Source organism: Chiloscyllium plagiosum, unplaced genomic scaffold (genome assembly GCF_037043375.1).
Source record: "Chiloscyllium plagiosum isolate Xiang-an unplaced genomic scaffold, Cpla_swu_hap1 HiC_scaffold_42, whole genome shotgun sequence".
NCBI classification, from domain to species: domain Eukaryota; kingdom Metazoa; phylum Chordata; class Chondrichthyes; order Orectolobiformes; family Hemiscylliidae; genus Chiloscyllium; species Chiloscyllium plagiosum.
This window is the reverse complement of record NW_028270180.1, coordinates 32,268,244-32,290,511: the sequence shown is the minus strand read 5'-3', so window position 1 is coordinate 32,290,511 and position 22,268 is coordinate 32,268,244. Positions and strand designations below refer to the sequence as shown.

The window sequence follows — 22,268 nt, the reverse complement described above, 5'->3', positions numbered from 1 at the left end:
CCTTCCACTATTGCCCTCTGCTTCTTACCATCAAGTCAATTGTGTATCCAATTTGCCAGCTTCCCTTGGATTCCATGCAATCCAGAGCAGCCTACCATGTGGAACCTTATCAAATGCCTTACTGAAATCCATACAGACGATGTCTACCTCCCTGCCCTCATCAATCATCCTGGTCACTTCATCAAAAAACTCGAACAAATTTGTGAGGCAGGATCTCCCACTCACGAAGCCATGCTGACTATTCCTAATCAAACCCTGTCTTTCCAAATGCATGTCTATCCTATCCCTCACAATCTTCTCAAGCACAGATGTTGGGCTTTCCTCTTTTAAAAAATATGATAATGGGTGGCACAGTGGTTAGCACTGCTGCCTCACATGTAAGTGACCTGTGTTCGATTCCAGCCTTGGTTAACAATCTGTGTGGAGTTTGCATGCTCCCCCCATCCCTCTGCTTTCCATCAATGTGCAGGCTAGGTGGGTTAGCCATTATAAATTGCCCATAGTGTCCAGGGATGTAAAGGGGAGGCAAGGGCCTATTGATACTATCACTGAACTGCTAATCCAGAGACTCGGGTAATGTTCCGGGAACCCGGGCTCAAGTTCCTCCTTGGCAGATGGTGGAATTTGAATCCAATAGAAATATGGAATGAAAACTATAATGATAATCATGAATCTATTGCCACTTGTTAGAAAAACCACCCAGTACATTAATGCCCATTAGGAAAGGAAACTGCTATCTTCACCTGGTCTGGGTAAAAACAATGATTGCAGATGCTGGAAACCAGAGTCTCAATTAGAGTGGTGCTGGAAAAGCACAGCAGTTCAGGCAGCATCTGAGGAGCAGTAAAATCGATGTTTCGGCAAAAGCCCTTCATCAGGAATACAGGCAGAGAGCCCCTGGTCTGGCCCAAAGCAATGTGGTTGACTCTTAACTGCCCTCTGGGCAATAATTGCTGGCCATCCAGCGATGCCCTCATCCCATGTGTGAATTTAAAAAAGAGGTTAGGTGGATTAGCCATAATAAATATGGGGATAAGGTAGGGTTCTGAGTGGGATGCTCTTCAGAGGGTGGGTGCAGACTTGATGGGCTGAATGACCTCTTTCTGCACTGCAAGGATTCGATGACTTGTATTTGCAAGATATTATCTTTCATTATCTCATGACATCGCAAAGTCCGTTTCAGCCAATTAAGTAATTGTTAAGGGTCACCTTTGCTGTAGTGTAGAATATGTGGCAGCCTATATGGCAGCCAATGTAGAGCAAGTTCCTTACAAGTGGCAACATGATAGTTACCAGTTAATCTATTTTTGATACAGTTTGTTATGGACAAGGAGAGGGATGATGGGATAGCTATTCCTCTTCTCATTTCTCAGATGTCTGTGACAAGATATATTTGAGAAGAAATCTTTTAACTGTTTGGTGTTGTGCTTCTCAGTCATCAACATAAAATATGTTTTTGGGTAAGTTTACATCAGAAGTAAAGGCATTGTTCATTCACACAAAACTGAAATGTAAAGACAACAAAATACATTCACTTTCTCAGGCTCACAGAAACACAAACACAAGGAAAGATGGATCCTCAAGACAAAACATTTGGTTTTGTTATGAGGACAAACACGAAAAGAAATTCAGATGTGCCAATTTCAGTCCTTTAAGATATATGTGGTGCAGGCCTGAGTAGCTTGTCTCTTGAAGCACTTTGATAAGTAGAAGTTGGCAGCCTCAGGGTTTCTAGACAAAATCATGGCCAATTTTCTGTTGAAAACCTTTGCGGGTGAAGGCAAGTTTTCTTTTATTCAATCATAGGACATGAGTGTCCCTATGTGGGCCAGCATTTAATGCCAATTCCTGGTTGCTTTTCAGGAAGTGGTGGTGAGCTGCAGTCCATGTGCTATAGGTGGACCCACAATGTCCCACTGGAGGGAGTTTCGGCTTCAAAGTTTGGAGAGTTGTCTCACAGACTAGTCAAGCTACAGCCTGACACAGTTAGTCTCATGGAATCATACCTTACAGACAATGTCCCTGATATGACCAGTAAGAGGTAGTTCAGGAGCAGCACTATCCCTAATCGAGCTCAAGAAAGGCTCTATGGAGGACTTGAACAGTGAGGCAATATGGGCAGAGCTCAGAAATAGGAAGGGTGCGGTAACAATGTTGGGACTGTATTACAGGCCTCCAACAATGAGTGTGAGATAGAGGTATAAATATTGGAAGTATTGGGTACTCTAAAAGGCATTAAGGTGAACAAATCCCCAGGTCAGGTTACTGCGGGAAGCAAGAGAGGAAATAGCTGGGGCCTTAACAGATTCTTTGCAGCATCCCTGAGTACAAGTGAGGTCCCGGAGGACTGGAGAATTTCTCCCTTGTTTAAGAAGGGTAGCAGGGATAATCCAGGAAATTATAGACCGGTGAGCCTGACGTCAGTGGTAGGGAAGCTGCCGGAAAAGATACTGAGGGATAGGATCTTTGCATTTGGAAGAAAATAGGCAACATGGTTTTGTGCAGGGAAGATCGTCTTACCAACTTAATAGAATTCTTTGAGGAAGTGACAAAGTTGATTAATGAGGGAAGGATTGTAGATATCATATACATGGACTTTAGTAAGGCATTTGATAAGGTTCCCCATGGTAGGCTGATGGAGAAAGTGAAGTTGCATGGGATCCAAGGTGTGCTAGCTAGATGGATAGAGAACTGGCTGGGCAACAGGAGACAGACTCATAGTGGAAGGGAGTTTCTCAAAATGGAGTTTCTCAAAATGGAAAACTGTGACCAGTCGTGTTCCACAGGGATCTGTGTCAGGACCATTGTTGTTTGTGATATTCATAAATGATCTGGAGGGAGGTATGGGTAGTTTGACTAGCATGTTTGCAGATGACACTAAGATTGGTGGAGTAACAGATAGTGAAGGGTACTATCAGAGAATGCAGCAGAATATAGATAGATTGGAGAGTTTGGCAGAGAAATGGCCGATGGAGTTCAATCTGGGCAAATGCAAGGTGATGCATTTTGGAAGATCCAGTTCATGAGTGAACTGTACAGTAAATGGAAAAGCACCGGGGAAAATTGATATACAGAGAGATCTGGGTGTTCAGGTCCACTGTTCCCTGAAGGTGGCAATGCAGGTCAGTACAGTGGTCAAGAAGGCATACGGCATGCTTTCCTTCATCAGATGGGATATTGAGTACAAAAGTTGGCAGATCATGTTACAATAGTATAGAACTTTGGTTTTGCCACGTTTGGAATACTGCATACAGTTCTGGTCGCCACATTACCAAAAGGATGTGGATAGTTTGGAGAGGGTGCAGAGGAGGTTCATCAGAATGTTGCCTAGTATGGAGGGCATGATTTGGAGGTGCTGGTGTTGGACCGGGGTGTACAAAGTTAAAAATCACACAAAGCAGGTTATAGTCCAACAGGTTTATTTGGAAGCATTAGCTTTTGGAGCGCTGCTCCTTCATCAGGCAGTTGTGGAGGACGCTAGCTATTAAGAGAGGTTGAGTAGATTAGGATTATTTTCATTAGAAAGATGGAGGTTGGGATGGAGGGGGAACCTGATTGAGATTTACAAAATCATAAGAGGTGTAGATAGGTTGGATAGCAAGAAACGTTTCCCAGAGTGGGGTCTCAATTACTAGGGGTCACAAGTTCAGGGTGAGATGGGAAAGGTTTAAGGGAGATATGCATGGAAAGTTCTTCACACAGAGGGTGCCTGGAACGTGTTGCCAGTGGAGGTGGTAGAAGTGGGCAGAATAGCATCATTTAAGATGTATCTAGACAGATACAGAAATAGGCAGGGAGCAGAGGGATACAGATCGTTAGAAAATAGGTGACAAGTTTAGATGGAGGATCTGGTTTGGTGCAGGCTTGGAAGGCCGAAGAGCCTGTTCCTGTGCTGTAATGTTCTTTGTTCTCATCCGGTCCTAAAGGATATAGCTAATATATTGCGGCTGTGACAAAGGAAAAAGAGGGAAAAACATACTTAGCCTCATACTTAGTAATCTGCCAACTACAAATGCATCTGTCCATGACAGTATTGATAAGAGTGACCATCACATGGCACTTGTCAAGACAAAGTCTCACCTTCACAGTGAAAATACCCTCCTTTGTGCTGTGTGGCATGACTGGCATGCTAAATGGGACAGATTTCCCATTTAGAAACAGACCTTGTAATTCAAGATTAGATATTCACAAGATGACGAGGGCCATCAACAGCAGCAAAATTGTACTCCAGCACAGTGTGCAATCTCATGGCCTAATATATCCCTCATTCGACCATTACCATTAAGCGAGGGGATCAACTCTGGTTCAATGGAGGGAACAGGAGGACATACCAGGAGCAGCACCAGGTATACCTGAAAATGAGATGTCAAACTGGCAAAGCTGCCAAATAGGACTTCTTGCATGCCAAACAGAATAAGCAGCAAGTGATTGACAGAGCTAAATGACCCCACAAAAAACAGATCAGACCTGCCACAGCTATTTGTGAATCATGGGAGATAGTTAACACAATGGAGGAGGAGGCTTCACAATTACATTGTTTGTGGGGGATTCAGTGATGGTAACACTTTGGAATGTTAAGGGGTGATTGTTAGATTGCCTCTTATTGGTGATCATTGTCGCCTGGCATTTGTGTGGCACAAATATTAGCGTATATAATTGTGTAAAAGTCAAAACTTTTAGACCATTTTTTAAGTTAAATTTATGGGGTCGACTATTACTTTGAGGGGCAAAAATTCATGGTACAGTCCAAAATACTGTATCATTAGCAGAAGCCCAATTGATCTCTAAACAATTAAAGAAAACAAACACAACAAATTACAGAAATTACTGGTTAAAGACCATAGAAACAAAAATGAATTTTTAAGTTTTTAGTTATACATACAAAAAGTGAAGTCATAAAGTCATAGAGATGCACAGGACAGAAACAGACTCATCCATATGGAACAGGTATCCTAATCTAATCTAGTCCCATTGGCCAGCACCTGGCCCATATCCCTCTTAAACCCTTCCTATTCATATATCCATCCAGATGTCTTTTACATGTTATAATTGTATCATCCTCCACCACTTCCTCTGTCAACACATTCCATACATGCACCACCTTCTGCATGATAAAGTTGCCCCTTAGGACCCTTTTAAATCTTTTCCCTCTCACCCTTAACCTATGCCCTCTAGCTCTGGACTCCCCCACCCCAAGGAAAAGATCTTGTCTATTTACCTTATACATGCCCCTCATGATTTTATAAACCTCTATAAGAACACCCCTCAGCCTCTGACGCTCCAGGGAAATCATCCCCAGCCTATTCAACCTCTCTCTATAGCTTAAACCCTCCAACCCTGACAACATCCTTGTAAATCTTTTCTGAACTTTTTCAAGTTTCACAATATCCTTCTGATAGGAAGGAGACCAGAATTGCACACCAATGCCCTGTACAGCTGCATAATAACCTCAAATGAATGCTCTGTCCAATAAAGGAAAGCTTACCAAACGTCTGCTTCCCTATCTTATCTACCTGCGACACCACTTTCAAGGAGCTATGAACCTGCATTCCAAGGTCTCTTTGTTCAGCAACACACTGCAGGACCTTACCATTAAGTGTATAAGTCCGGCTCAGTTCTGATTTGCTTTCCCAAAATGCAGCACTTCGCATTTATCTAAATTAAACCCCATCTGCCACTCCTCAGTATAAATAGAATATTGCTTTAAATCACAATTACATGGTACATCATAAATTAAACATGTCAAAAACAAAAGTTCATTAACATCCCACAAAATCACACTGTTCAACATCTTCAGCACCGAATAAAGCTTCATGATCATCAGGATGAATGATATCATCGTATGGATCCTCTTCATCTTCGCTGACCTTGGTTAGTGGTAGCACATCATCCGCTTCTTCTTCATTTCTGCCATCCCATAGATATTCGTCCTTTGTACCGTCCAATGCCTTCGAAATTCCACATTTCTTGAATATTTTGAAAACACTGTCAGCTTTTGTTTCCTTCCATAACTCAACAATCCATTCACAGATCAGCGGCAGCGATGGAGCCCACATACCACTTCTTTTGCATATATTTTTTTCTCCATAACCCATCCAGTTATTCCACTTCTTTCTCATCATGTCTTTAAATGACTTATTGATACCAACAGCTATTGGTTGCAAAACACTTGTAAGTCTTTCAGGAATTGCAGCTATGCCAGTGTTATGTGAGCGGATGTTACCAACTGATTTCTTCACTAGAAGCGATCTAAACTGGTCCCAGATGAGCAAACTCCTTTCCTTGCGTAGTCCACCAGGTCATAAATTCCAAACATCCTTTATTCATTTTCTACATCTACCTTCATCCATCCAGCCTTGGGGATGCATATGGATGACAATTCCTTTTGGAAATTTCTCCTTTGGCTAAGTTTTTCTCTTAAAATAGCCATTGGTTTAAAGTTAATGCCAATCAGCCAATGAAGAAAGAACTAAAGTAAATCAATTTTTCTCATGGCCAGTGGATTTTCATCAATACTGTTTTTTGTCTGTTATGATTCACAGTTCAACTCTCTGGCATGTCAGGACTGGAGTCATAGAGTCATGGAGATGTACAGCACGGAAACACAACCTTCGGTCCAACTCATCTGTGCCGACCAGATATCTTAACCCAATCTGGTCCAATTTGCCAGCACCAAGCCCATATCCCTCTAAACCCTTCCTGTTCGTATACCCATTCAGATGCCTTTTAAATGTTGCAATTGTACCAGCCTCCACTACTTCCTCTGGTAGCTCATTCCATGCACTCACCACCCTCTGCATGAAAACGTTGCCCCTTAGGTCTCTTTTAAATCTTTTCCCTCTCACTCATAATCTATGCTGTCTACTTCTGGACTCTCCCAACCCAGGGAAAAGATGTTGTCTATTTACCATAACCATACCCATCATGATTTTATAACCATCTATAAGGTCACCCCTCAGAATCCAATGCTCCAAGGAAATCACCCCCGCCTATTGCTCAAAACCTCCAACCCTGGCAACATCCTTGTAAATACTTTCTGAACCTTTCAGGTTTCAGAACGTCCTTCCCACAGCAGGGAGATCAGAATTGCACACAATATCGCAAAAGTGTCCTGACCAATATCCTGTACAGCCACAACATTACCTCCCACTCCTCTACTCAGTACTCTGACCAATAAAAGAGAACATACTAAATGCCTTTTTCACTATCCTATCTACCTGAGACTCCACTTTCAAGGATCTATGTAGGCGTTTTGTCCATGTTCTCAATGCATGAAAACTTGTAGCCTTCCTTTTGCCAATTTTGATTATTAACTGGTGAACCTGCAGTATCTTATCTGCTCGCTCAGAGGCAGCTTTTGTGCAATCTTTGCTCTCTGCAGAAGTACTAAGCCATGCCTTGTCATGAATCATATGCACCGTCCAGCACTCGATTTAAAATCCGAAAATCCATCTTTCTTTGATTCGCTTCGTGCGTGGATTCGGATGGCTTCACCATTAACACATTTTCCATTTTGACGATTGTCAAGTACCCACTCAGCAACTTGTTTCTCCAATTGTGGCCATTTGCTAGGTTTACCTCAGTTGACACACTTTCATTTTAACATTGTCTAAAGTTGGTTCGATATCTCAGTCTCTCACAAGTTTCTCCCAAACACAAAATTCTCTTACTGCTACTCCAGCTATTTGTCTTCTCTGCAACATCAGTAATTTTCAGTTTAAATTTTTAAATTTTTTGCGTTTTCTGGAGGGTATTTTTACACAAATTCATGAAGAAACTTCAAAACCTCTACTAGGTATACGGCTGTATTCCATGAGGTTGGTTATCACCTGACTCTGACTTGATGAGTCTTAAACTTTTGCACCAAACTGGTACGAATTGTATGTCAAATCACATTATTGCACAAAAAAATTAATTTCTTCATCATAACATTTACGTATAGGATAATACTTTGAGTTAAAAATGTTGATCTTTTATCTGTGAAGAACTAGGGTTGACTTTTAAACCAGATACATGGAAAAGGCCAGATTATTTGGCGAAAAATAGGTGTTTAACTTTTACATGAGATTGAGTTTTAATTGAGTATATATGGTATTTATCACTTTTCAGCCCAAACCTGGATATTGTCCAAATATTGTTGCAATTGAACATTGATCGCTTCACTATCTGAGGAGTCATGGATAGTGCTAAATACTGAGTAATCAAAAAATAAAGTGAACATCCCCACCTCTGACCTTATGATGGAGGGAAGGTCACTGATGCAGCAACTGAAGGTGGTTGGGCCTTAGAGATTACCCTGAGGAACTCCTGTAGTGATGTCCTGGAGTTGAGGTGACTGATCTCCAACAACCACAACTACCTTCTACTGTGCCAGATTTGACTCCAACCAGTGGTGAGTTTGATCCCTGGTATTCATTGATTCTAGTTTCGCTAGGGCTCCTGGTTGCCACACTCGGTCAAATGCAGCCTTGATGTCAAGGGCTGTCACTCTGACCTCAAGCCTGGAATTCAGCTCTTTTGTCCATGTTTGAACTTTGGGTGTAATGACATCAGGAGCTGAGTGGCACTGGTGGAACACAAACTGAGGGTCACTGAGCAGATTATTGCTGAGCAGGTGCTGCTTGATAGCCCTGTTGATACCTTCCATCACTTTCCTGATGATCAGGCATAGACTAATGGGGCAGTAATTGGCCGAGTTGGATTTATCGTGAGCGTAATCCTGCGATTACAATGTTTGAAGTCTTGCATTTTAATCTACTGCCAGCTCCCTGAACTCACTTATGCAAGATCTCAACCCTTGTTCTCTCTATATTGTTGATACCAATGTGTACCATGACCTCTGTCTTATCAACCCTGCTTTCAGAACCCCTGCAGCCACTCAGTGACATCCCTAACCCTGGCACCAAGGAAGCAACACACCATCAAACAGTCATATCAGAGGCTGCTGAAATGCCTGTGTGCCCCTACATAATGAATTTCTTACTATAATTGCTGCTGTTTCCTTCCTCCTCTTGTCCTGTCCAGTCAGGCTGCTTGTGGTATCAGAAGCCTAGTTCTGATTGCACTCCCTTGAGGTAGCAATGCCAACCTCAGCTTCCAGAACAAGAGACTGCAGGGAACTCCTGCACTACCTGTCTGTTTCTCTTTAACTACCTGGTGTTCACCCATTTCCTTTTTCCCTCCAATCCCTTCAGATGTGGTGTGACTATCTCTCTAAATGTTTTATCCACAGATCTCTGTGCCTCATGGATGTGCCACAGTGTCTCCAGATGCTGCTTGAGTTCCAATCTGTGCAGTTTGGAGCACTTCCTGCACACGTGGTCATCCTGGACACTGGGAGATTCTGTGACTCTTCACATGTGACAGGTCAGACATTCCACTCAGCTGCCCTCATTTGCCGTGATTTAAACTACCTCAGTCTTTCTTAAACTTCCTTAAACTTCCTTAGCCTTACTAGCTAACTCCATCCCTAAATAATTTTAGACTTCTTAAAAATGTCAGCGATTTATAGTTCCCTTACCTGCCAATCAGTTCACTGGTTTCCTGTGCTGCTACCCTCACTTTTTCCCCTAAGACAGCAGGAGTAAACTTTTATATTCGCTGCTCCATATACCTCTCCCACAGGCTCTGACTCCAAGTTCTTAGGTGCTGAGCCAGATGAGATGATTTTTTAAAGTTTAGGGCACTAAGGGTGAGAAAGGAAACTGCTCCAGGGAGATTGATTTCCTCCCCTGCTTGTAGACCTCTGAAGGTAATGGAATCTCAGGCTCTGATGGTACCTTGAGCATTCCCAGATGGTATTTGTTTAGCTGATGCCCTCGCATGGAGCCAAAGGTAAAATGCCAGCAAACCAACAGTGTGATTCTAATCAGGCCTTAGGGCAGTTTGATCTGCTGCCGATTTCTTGGAGCAGTGACCCTCTCACTGCCTGGTCCTGCTGGTGGGAAAATGTCCTTGAGGCTGGACTGCGTCTGTAAACTATCTGATGTTGCTCCCCGTTATTTTACTAGGCTCCACCCTCCTCCCGACCCATCAGATGTCCATGTACCTCTTCTTACACCAGCGAACCTTTAGGAAGTGCAGAAACCAAAGGATGATGATAGTCAGTGTTCCTGATACAATCACTGTATACTTCACTGTGGGTGCAAGGCTGCATGTCTCTTGGCTCACTATCATTGATTGGTTTGCTGAAAAAAACAGGTTGAGAGAGAAAACATTCCGTCAATTCATCTGTGAGCAAGAGCAGCATGTGGAGAACAATCATTTGAACAATATTAAAATGAGCAAGGTCTGGCCGTTTGTTCCTTAGAGAGAAATGGCTGGTTTAACCTGATGGTGTCACCATGCCTCAGGCAAGGGGAGAGGTTGAGGAGGAGAATCCTTTCTGGTAACCTCAGCCAGTACGGGAATTAAATTCATGCTCTTGGCCCAGCTGTCCAGTCAACTGATCTAACTGACCGAGGCATGCAGAAACCCAAGTACATCAGTTGGACTGTCCTCTCTTGGTTTATTTGGTGATTTATGGCTCAGTTTGTATCAGTCTTGTTCATTCAGTCAGTGTTCATTCAAGTTCCATTCTAAGGACTTTAACACAGAATTTACACTGCCATTGGCAGTATGATACTAAAGAAACATTGCATCATTAAAAAACCTATCTTAAAATGAGATATCAAACTGAGGTCCTGTCTGTCTAATTGTATAATCATCAACAACAAACATTTAGATTAGATCCCCTACAGTGTGGAAGCAGGCCCTCTGGCCCAACAAGTCCACATCGACCCTCCGAAGAGTTAGCCACCCAGACCAATTCCCCTCTGACTAAGGCACCTAACATTATGTGCAATTTAGTATGGCCAATTCACCTGGCTTGCAGATCTTTGGAGTGTGGGAGGAAACCCACGCAGACATGGGGAGAATGTACAAACTCCACACAGACAGTCACCTGAGGCTGGAATGAAACCTGGGTCCCTGGCGCTGTGAGGCAGCAGTGCTAACCAGGGCAGCAGCCCCTTCGTGCCTTTTACAATGAAAATTCCCAAACTGTTTTAGAGGAACATTATGTCATAAAATTGCTCACTACTTCATAAAGTGAAATGAAGATAGATAGTCAAATACTTGGTTAAACAGGACTTTAAAGAGGAAAGTGAAGTTGAAAGGGACAGAGCTTTAGGGAAGAGAATTGCAAAGGTCAGGGTCTGGGCAGCCGCTGATATGGAACAATTAAAAAACAATACTCAAAAGGCTAGAATTGGAGTACATACATCAAGGAGAGTTGTGTAGTTAAAGGAAAGCAGAGAACAGGGGGGCAATTAGACACGAGGAAACAAGCCTGACCACGAGCCTAGTCCCAGTTTGAAGCTAACAAAGACATGCGTCATGTATGACTTGCACTAAGAAAGCATGATCAGAAATCCAACATGACAACAAATGCCCTACAGGCCAGAAAGCTTGCAGATTGTAAACCTGCTTCAAATCCACCTTCAGATTCATACAAGAGAATTATCCAAAAATGATATTTCAGTGTACAATGATATTTCAGCGTACAATGATATTTCAGTGTACAAATTTATGGAACTGTCTTTGACTTTTAAAAGGTTTGTATAATACAGTTAAGATGGTAGCCAAAGGTCAAGTGACATTTTCAACTTCTGTACAGACTATTTTTTTGTTTCCAGCAAGTTCCCAAGTGAATAATCCTGGGTGAGAGCTTCCCCTTTCAATGGACTTACACAGAAGGAACCTAATTGTGGAATTTACACCTATGTTTCTTTATGGTTTATGCAAATCTCAAAATAAATGAAGTTCCAGACCTCATATCAACAAATTCAAAATATTACAGGGAACGCACCAACACACCATCATATGCAGTAGGGACAGAAGGCCATCCATTCTCAAATATTTGGTGATGTCTTCTAGCTTTAACCATTCTGAGTGGACAACAATTGATCATGTGACCCCAAACTGTCTTCATTCCTTCATGCAAGAAGCAGGGAGAAGCTGGTCTGTCTACATAAGATGATACAGAGAGGAACAACCCCTGCAGAAAGAGGTTATACTCAGATTTTCATTTTCAAAATCCACCATAACAAAATTCTAGCTACTGACCCTGACACTGCCTAGTCCACCCCTTGGCAGACAATCTCTTCTTGAATTAGTGTGCAATGTCAGTTTTTCCTATGACAAGCAAAGACGTGGATTTTGAGCAATTATTTTGTTTACAACCATATCTTTAACAAGTTTGTATGTGCTTGTACATGTATGTGAGTAATGTAGCCTTTCAACTTTTGGGGTGAATGTGTGAACAGATTATCCTCTCGATGTAAATTCACAAAAACCTACGCTGAATTTTTTTTTTCAATACTATATATTAGAGGTTAAGAAGCACCAATCTTACTTTCCAATAGTGTCCTAATAATAACAGGAACGAAAGAGGGACAAAGGTATCAGTTCTCTCCCTCCACCCCTCTCTCTACAATACATGTGCTAAATGACTCAACTGATGGAAAATGGGATTAGAATAGTTAAGTGTTGCTTTTGATTGGGGTGATTGTGATGGCCAAAGGGCCTTTTACTGTGCTGTACATTTCTACGATTCTATAAGGGTTTTAACAGCTGATGAGCTGAGACAGTGGTGGAATCAAATAATGTTGTGGAGATGACAATAGGTGCTTATGGTCTTGTCACACATATTGGTTTTAGGATCGCCTTGCAGTCAAATGTACCATCAAAGTTAGCCTGTTGCTTTTTGTTTGGTAGCTAATGGGGTGTATAACTGGGACTGAAGAGTATATTTTCTGCCTTCACAATGTTTTAACTGGAGGAACTCTCTGTTCATTCAGTATTGGATGTTGATAAGCAGTTTTAAAATTTCTAACCAGTAGAGGGCTCAAGAGAGGTGATGGTGAAATTGAGCTGAACATTGTAACATACATGTGAAAAATAGCACTGTGCTTTTGGATGATGTCACCAAGGGGCAGTGTGCAGCTGAGAAATAGAAGGATTGGTGCAGCGAGAGAAGTCAGTGCAAGTGGAGGAAGATGGTGCAGTCAGCCATGTTAAGGCTGCAGATTGGGTGGGGAGGAATAATTTGCCTTGGTTGTAATCAAATAAGATGTCACTTGTAATCTTTTCATTTAAAAGTTCTGGTTGAACGATAAATACTGGGCAGGACACCAGGAAGAACTGCCTTGCTCATCATTGAAGCAATGCCATGAAATAGTTTACAGCCATAACCCCATAAGACATCAGAGGAGGCGGAGGCCATTCAGCCCTTCAATGAGATCATGGCTGATCTGATAATCCTTATCTTCATTTTCCAGCCTTTCCTCCATGATTCTTGATTCACCTCCTGATTAAAACTCTGTCACTCTCATCCCTGAATACACTTAATCACCTAACCTCTGCAGCCCTCCACACATTCACTACTCTCTAAGAGAAGAAATTCCTTCTCATCTCTGTCTTCCCTTTATCTGAGATTAAGCTCTCTGGTTCTAAACCCTCCCAAGGGGTAAAGGAGTAAATAACCTATTTGCATCTGCTTTGTAAAGTCCCTTAATCTCTTGGTATGTTTCAAAAAGGTCATCTCTCATTCTTCTATATTCCACAAAGTACAAGCCCAACCTACTCAACTGCTCTTCAGAGGTGCTGTACCTCCATACCTGGTATCAGCTTATTGTACCTTCTCTGCATTGCTTCCAATGCTAAGATATATTTGCTTAGATAAGAGGCCCAGACTGTTCACATTATTCCTGCCGTGGTCTTACTTGTACCTTGTATAGTTTTAGCAAAATCTCCCTATTTTTATACTCTATTCTCAATGAAATAAAGGCATTTGAAAGGCCAATGAGGCCAAGGACTAATATCTTAGTTGGAAGACCATACTTTTGTATATGCAGTTGTCTCTCAGTGGTGCATCTGAGCATCAGTCAGCAATTTGTGGTCAAGCATCTGAAACATAGTACGGAAAGACACCTTTCGTCCTTTGACCTTATTCCACTATTCAATAAGGTCATAGTTGATCTGTGTCCAAACTCCACCTTTTCCCCCATATCTGTTAATTCCTTTGCTTAATAAAAAAAGTCTAGGATTCAAAATTTCTCTCTTAGTTTACTACATACCGGGAAATACAACCTTTGGTAGAAATTATAGTGTGTAGTATTAAAAGATTTGTAATGACAGACCTGCTAGGGATAGTGGTGGAGGCAAATACAAAATGGGCATTTAAAGCACTTTTAGATAAGTACATGAATAAGTAAGAAATGGAGGGATAAGGACCATGGACCGGCAGAAGGGAGTAGTTCAATTTGGCCTGTTCCCTTTCTGTATTGTCCTATATTACACATTCTATATTCTATAACCCATATCCTGAAAGTGGTTTGATCACCTAAAATCAAAAGTGGGTGACTGTGAGGATTTCAGAATTTAACATTTTGGCGGATAAGGGTGTTAAAATTACCCCATTAATTCAATTTCTCTCTCAACAGATGCTGCCTGACGTGTTGATTCTTACAACGTTTTCTCTTTCTAATTTCTAATTTACAGCATCCATGACACATTACTTGTGTTTTGCTAAATTCAATGTATATCTCCATCATTGGAGGAAGAGGCAGTGACTGTATTATGTCTGTTTCTGTAATTCATTATCCATCTGTGCTTTTCTTAATTATTTCTGTCATCGTCTGGATGGGGTATTCGATGGTATCAATTACACAGCTGGGTCTTAGCAAGGTTATTAATCAGACCGTTATATGAGAAAGCTTAAATCATCTGTATTTTCAATTCCCTGCTAATGAGTCTGTCATATTGTACAAGTTTGCTGTCTGTGAACAAATTGGGCTTCAGTCAAGAAGGAGACACTACTTTTTCTTAATGTTCCAGTAACTGAGCCAGGTCTGATTGATATTCCATAATTCTGGCAGTAAGTGCAATGATATGGGCTGAAGCCTGCTCACTGTAACTGAACCACATCATATATGTTACTCGGTTATTGCTGATTTGTGTTTCCAGTACATAAACAGCAGGGTAGGTACATAGGAAATATTTCCTCAAGCCAAATAATCAAGAATGAGGGACACAAGCTAGAAAAAAATTGAGCTAGGTGGTTCAGGAGCAAAATTCAGAAGCAATTTTCTCACAAGGGGTAGCAGAAAGCTGGAGCTCTGGGTAGAATTTCCATACTGATTTGGAAATAGGTCAGGAGGTCTAGATAAGGTCATTGAATGGTCAGTTGTTAGCAATTATCAAAGATGGGCTGTTGGTCTGAGTCTCCCACACACTGTGGTGTCAGAATAAGGCCTTATGGATGGCGGATGGCCAGGGTCAGGGTCGGGAGTAGTATCAATCCTCCAGGCCGACTTTGAGCCCCAAACTTGGCCAATGGCCACAGCTGAGGCTGCAGATTTCCCTGTGGAAGGATTTTCTCTCTAACGTGGAGCTGATGGCTATACTCTTTTTTTAAAACATGTAAATGTCTCTATTGCAGGAATAGGTGATGTAATGGTAATATTGCTAGGCTAGTAATCCAAAGCCTGAGCATAATGTTCTGATTCCTTGAGTTTAAAACTCACTTTAGTAAATGGTGAAACTCAAATTAAATAAAATCTGGAATTAAAAAATAGCTAGCCAAATGATGTATTCACTGACAAGTGCTGTAAAATATTATCTGGTTCACTAATGCCCTTCAGGGAAGAAAATTTGTCAATCTTTCCTGGTGGCATGGTGGTTCAGTGGTTAGTATTAGTGCCTCACAGCGCCAGGGGCCTGGGTTTGATTCTAGCCTTGAATGACTGTGTGGAGTTTGCACGATCTGCCTGGGGTTCTGCTAACTGCTCTGGTTTTCTCCCACAGTCTAAAGACATGCAGGTTGGGTGGATTAGCTATGGTCAACGCAAGGTTCTGAGGACAGTACGCTGGGTAGGTTTGCTCTTTGGAGGGTTGGCATTAGGCTGAATGGCCTTTTACACACTGTAGGGATTGTGTGATTCCTGGTTGGGCCTATGTGTGACTCCAGACCCACACCAATGTGGTTGATGCTTAAATGCTCGGTAGGAAATTAGGAATGGTAACAAGTTTTGGCCTTGCCAATAACTCACATTCGATGCAGTTTTTTAAAAAAAAAAGTAGCTGAGAAGGCACCCAAGATGGAGTTTTCTCAAACAGCAAGAATCATAGAATCCCTACAGTGTGGAAACAGACCATTAGGCCCTACAAGTCTACACTGATACTCAAAGGAATATCCAATCCAGACACATTCCTCCTGACTAATGCACCTAACCCACACATCCCTAAACACTATGGAGTAATGTGGCATGGCCAATTCACCTAACCTGCACATCTTTGGACTGTGGGAGGAACCCCCTACAGAAATGGGGAGAACGTGCAAACAGACAGTCGCCCAAAGCTGGATTCAAATGTAGGTCCCTGGAGCTGCGAGGCACCAGTGCTAACTACTGAGCCACTGTGCCACCTCATAGCTCTTTCCAGGCTGAAGGGTCTCTTACTGGACGCTAGGTGTGGAATCTTAACTAAAAAAAGTCAGTGATATTAAAAAGTAGCCTCAGAAAACTAAACAGTAGACCTTGATAAAATCTCAAGAATCACCTTTAAAAAATCATTTTGACACCCTGTGGCAATATGATTTACTCTTGTTTCTTTTACCAGCCATGATCTAATTGAATGCTGGAACAGATGCAAGGAACTTTTGTTATTAAACTGCCTGTATTTGTTCAGGGCATTTCTATTCTATAAACAAGCCCTAACTCTTCCTGGAGTTAATTCATTTTTGTTCCTTTTGAACCTATAGCTTTCAATTCATTTCCATTTACTCTTTCAATGAATGAACTTTCTTTTGAAAGATCTCCAATGGCTTTCAGACACTAGAGAAGCTCCCCATAATCTTGGTCGAACTTTAGGTTTTCAAATTTAGGTTTTGGGATGCTATGGTGGCTCAGTGGTTAGCACTGCTGCCTCACAGCACCAGGGACCTGGGTTCAATTCCTACCTTGGATGACTGTCTGTGTGGAGTTTGCACATTTTCCCCGTGTCTGTTTGCGTTTCCTCCCACAATTGAAAGATGTGCAGGTTAGGTGAACTGGTCATGCTAAATTGCCCATAGTGTTAAGTGCATTAGTCAGGTGTAAATATAGGGTAGGGAAATGGGTCTGGGTGGGTGACTCTTCAGAGGATTGGTATTGATTTGTTGGGCCAAATGGCCTGTTTCCATACTGTAGGGAATCTAGAAGAAGGTGTAATCCGTACTCAGGAATCTTCCAAAGCCACCAATAGAAAGAATCTATGATGGAAAGTTTTAACAACTTTTGTACCCCCTTCATTCTCTGTGTTTTAGGGAAATCCCAATTTGGTGAAAGAATTCACTTAACCTCATACCAGCTGGTGTCAGGGTCTAGTGTATTCAAGGCTCAAATTATGCGAATGGATTTAACATTCTTTTGCTCATTTTACTATCAACACAAATGTTTGAAGGTAACAGGACAGGTTGAGAAGACTGTTGTAAAAGCAGACAGGGTCAGCTTTAACACTGGAGACAGAGAGTATAAAAGCAAAGAAGTAATACTAAACTTTTATAAATCATGTGTTAGATCTCAGCTGGAGTGTTGTGTCCAATTCAACACACTTGAGTTGGTTGCCAATTTGAATTGGATGTATTCCTGGAGGTTTCATCACATGATCTCTGCTTTCAACTGACAACCCAGTTAAACAGCCTTTCTCCAATCTCTAATATTTTTATAACTAACAAACAACATTGTTCAGAAAATGAGTTGGTCTCAGCACAGTCCAGCAGATTTAGTTTCCTATATCCTGTACACCTCAGAAAAATCCTGAGGAGTTGGCAACACATTTTAGGAATGAAATCAAGGCCATACACAGGGTGTAGAAGAGATTTGCTCTAATGGTACCTGGGGTGCGGGATTTGAGTTACTGAGTGTGGAAAGACTAGAGAAACTGGGCTTGTCCTCCTTGGTCCTGAAGAAGGGTTACACCCAAAACGTCAAATTCTGCACCTCTTGATGCTGCCTGGCTTGCTGTGTTCTTCCAGCCTCCTGCCTGTCTACTTGTTGTCCTTGGAGCATAGAGCATTGTGGGAGATTTAATACAGGTAGAAACTGCCTCCATTGGCAGGAGGACCATATGTTGGAGAGCACAGACAAAAACAATTGGCAAGACAAATCACAGGAGAATTTTTTAAAAACTCATCCAGATTTTAATACTCTGAAATGTATTTTTTTGAAATCTGGAATCAAATGTAGGTCCCTGGAGCTGTGAGGCACCAGTGCTAACTACTGAGCCACTGTGCCACTCCATAGCTCTTTCCAGGCTGAAGGGCCTCTTACTGGATGCTAGGTGTGGAATCTTAACTAAAAAACGTCAGTGATATTAAAAATTACCAACATCTACAACCGTTACTCCAGTGGTTCAATTTTGAAAATACTTGAAAAAGAGAAATTTGCAGTGATGTGAGGAAAGAGGAGGTAAGACTAATTGGACAGATTTTTCAAAGAGTTGGCACAGGAACAATGGGTTGAATGGCCTCAGTCTGTACTATATAATCCTGTCCACAAGTGGGTGTATTTAACATGAACTGGAAATGGGAGAGGAGAAAAAGCACAAAAAGGTCAGGGATATGGCAGAGCTGTTCTGGGCGAGATGTTCCTCAGAGGGTTGATGCAGATCCGAATAGCCTCTTTCTGCACTTTAGGGATTATATGTGTGGTACCAACTGAACCTAGATGGGAACAAGTTCAGTCTGGGCAAGGTCATGATTTCCATCACAGAAACGAGTCCCCGAATTGCAACAACTTCTATTCATATAGTACCTAATAAGAGTAGAAAAATGTCCCAAGGCATTTCACTGAGTTGTGATCCAAAAACATGGATGTGCAACTCGAAAGGGACTGGGTGGTAATAAATGGTTCAGTGATAAAAGTTCAGTGAGTTTTAAGAAGGGTCTTGGAAGAGCAGATGGACAAAGATATCAGTCATGAAAATTAATTCCAAAACACCCCCCTCCTGAATTAAAAAGTGACAGGTGCAAGAGACATATACTCCAATAAGCTTCAACATGTTCTCAAAAATATATTAAATTGGCTGCTTTTGGAAAGAACTTTTCAGCAGAAAAATAAAAATATTGTTGGAATCAAAACCTACTGGGGCTTAATGGTGATCTCCTTGTCTTTAAATCAGGTGGTTGTCAATTCTCACTCCATATAGAACATAGAACATAGAACATAGAAGAATACAGCGCAGTACAGGCCCTTGGGCCCTCGATGTTGCGCCGATCCAAGCCCACCTAAACTACACTAACCCACTATCCTCCATATACCTATCCAATGCCCTCTTAAATGCCCATAAAGAGGGAGAGTCCACCACTGTTACTGGCAGGGCATTCCATGAACTAACGACTCGCTGAGTGAAGAACCTACCCCTAACATCAGTCCTATATCTACCCCCCCTTAATTTAAAGCTATGCCCCCTTGTAATACCCGACTCCATACGCGGGAAAAGGTTCATACTGTCTACCCTATCTAACCCCCTAATCATCTTGTACACCTCAATCAAGTCACCCCTAAACCTTCTTTTCTCTAGTGAAAACAGCCCCAAGTGCCTCAGTCTTTCCTCATACGATTTTCCTTCCATACCAGGCAACATCCTGGTAAACCTCCTCTGCACCCGTTCCAATGCCTCCACATCCTTCCTATAGTATGGCGACCAAAACTGCACACAATATTCCAGATGCGGCCGTACCAGAGTCTTATACAACTGCATCATGACCTCAGGACTCCGGAACTCAATTCCTCTACCAATAAAAGCCAGTACGCCATATGCCTTCGTCACCGCACTATTTACCTGGGTGGCAACTTTCAGAGATCTGTGTACATGGACACCAAGATCCCTCTGTTCATCCACACTACCAAGTATCCGACCATTAGCCCAGTACCCCATCTTTTTGTTATTCTTCCCAAAGTGAATCACCTCGCACTTAGCTACATTGAATTCCATCTGCCACCTTTCTGCCCAGCTCTGCAGCTTCTCTATATCCTGCTGTAACCTGCCACATGCTTCCTCACTGTCAACAACTCCTCCGACTTTCGTATCATCCGCAAACTTGCTCACCCAACCTTCTAACCCCTCTTCCAGGTCATTTATAAAAATGACAAACAGCAATGGTCCCAAAACAGATCCTTGCGGAACACCGCTAGTGACGGCACTCCATGAAGAAACTTTGCCATCAACTACTACCCTCTGTCTTCTTCCATCCAGCCAATTCCTAATCCAAACCTCCAATTCACCCTCAATGCCATATCTCCGTATTTTCTGCAGTAGCCTACCATGGGGAACCTTATCAAACGCCTTACTAAAATCCATATATACCACATCTACCGCTTTCCCCTCATCAACCTCCTTCGTCACCTTTTCAAAGAATTCAATAAGGTTTGTGAGGCACGACTTGCCCTTCACAAAACCATGCTGACTATCCTTGATCACATTATTCCTATCCAGATGTGCATAAATCCTATCCCTTACAATTCTCTCCAAGACTTTGCCCACAACAGAAGTGAGACTCACCGGCCTATAGTTACTAGGGCTATCCCTACTCCCCTTTTTGAACAAGGGAACCACATTTGCTATCCTCCAGTCTTCTGGGACTACTCCTGTAGACAAAGAGGACATAAAAATCAAGGCCAATGGCTCTGCAATCTCCTCCCTTGCTTCCCAGAGAATCCTAGGATAAATGCCATCAGGCCCAGGGGACTTATCAATTTTCACCTTTTCCAGGATTTCCAACACCTCTTCTCTACATACCTCAAAGCCATCCATTCTACTTATTTGTGACTCAGTATTCTCATCTACAACAATGCCCTGTTCCTGAGTAAATACTGAAGAAAAGTATTCATTCAGTGTCTCCCCAATCTCTTCCGCCTCCACACGCAACTTCCCACTACTATCCTTGACTGGACCTATTCCTACCCTAGTCATTCTTTTATTCCTAACATACCTATAGAAAGCCTTAGGGTTTTCCCTAATCCTATCGACTAAGGACCTTTCATGTCCCCTCCTTGCTGCTTTTAGCTCTCTCTTCAGGTCCTTCCTGGCTACCCTATAACTCTCAATCGCCCCAATTGAACCTTCACGTCTCATCTTGAGATAGGCCGCCCTCTTCCATTTAACAAGGGATTCCAATTCCTTATTAAACCACGGCTCCCTCGCACGACCCTTTCCTTCCTGCCTGACAGGTACATAATTATCAAGGACACTCAATAGTTGCCCCTTGAACAAGTTCCACATATCCTTTACACTCTTGCCTTGGAGTCTACTTTTCCAAGCCACACATCCTAAGTCATGCCTCACCGCATCATAATTTCCCTTACCCCAACTATAACTCTTGCCCTGTAGTACACACTTATCCCTCTCCATCACGAGTGTAAAAATCACCGAATTATGGTCACTATCCCCAAAGTGCTCACCTACCTTTAATTCTAACACCTGGCCTGGTTCGTTACCCAGAACCAAATCCAGTATGGCCTCACCTCTTGTTGGCCTGTCTACATATTGTGTCAGGAAACTCTCCTGCACACATTGAACAAACACTGACCCATCTAACGAACTTGAGCTATAGCTTTCCCAATCAATATCAGGAAAGTTAAAGTCCCCCATAACAACCACCCTATTACTGTCACTCATCTCCTGAATCACCTTCCCAATCCTTTCTTCAATGATTCTAGGACTATTAGGAGGCCTGTAAAAGACTCCTAACAGGGTGACCTCACCTTTCCTATTCCTAACCTCAGCCCAAACTACCTCAGATGGCAAGTCCTCATCCATCGTCCTTTCCACCGCTGTAATACTATCTTTGACAAGCAATGCCACACCTCCCCCTCTTTTACCCCCACCTCTGACCCTACTAAAACATTTAAATCCCGGAACCTGCAACAGCCAATCCTGTCCCTGTTCTAGCCATGTCTCCGTATACTTCATCTCAAATTAATGAGAGCTCTGTGCTACTGAAAAACTGGATGGAAGTTAATTCCCTCTGAGATAAAAATGGTGGCAGGGGCCATTTAATCAGGGAGGAAGGTCCCAGGCAGATCCTACAATCTTCCTGCCTTAGTCCAGGATGAAATAGCTCAGAAAAAAAGTCTTACTGTTTTCCTCAAATTCATAGAATCCAAATTATATTAACTCACTGTAGAATCATAGAATCCCGACAGTGCAGAGACCCGATCTGGCCCATTGAGTCTGCACCCATCCTG

At 42.3% G+C, this 22,268-nt stretch overlaps 1 long non-coding RNA gene across 3 annotated transcripts in view; it reads right to left on the bottom strand.

The window, feature by feature from the left end:
* The window catches only part of LOC148137568 (uncharacterized), a 173,970-nt gene that overhangs the window by 3,417 nt on the left and 148,285 nt on the right, over nt 1-22,268 (bottom strand). For all 3 annotated transcript variants that reach the window (XR_015754181.1, XR_015754180.1, XR_015754179.1), the window contains exon 2: nt 10,049-10,187. This is a non-coding gene — a long non-coding RNA (uncharacterized LOC148137568). The remainder of the gene's footprint in view (nt 1-10,048; nt 10,188-22,268) is intronic.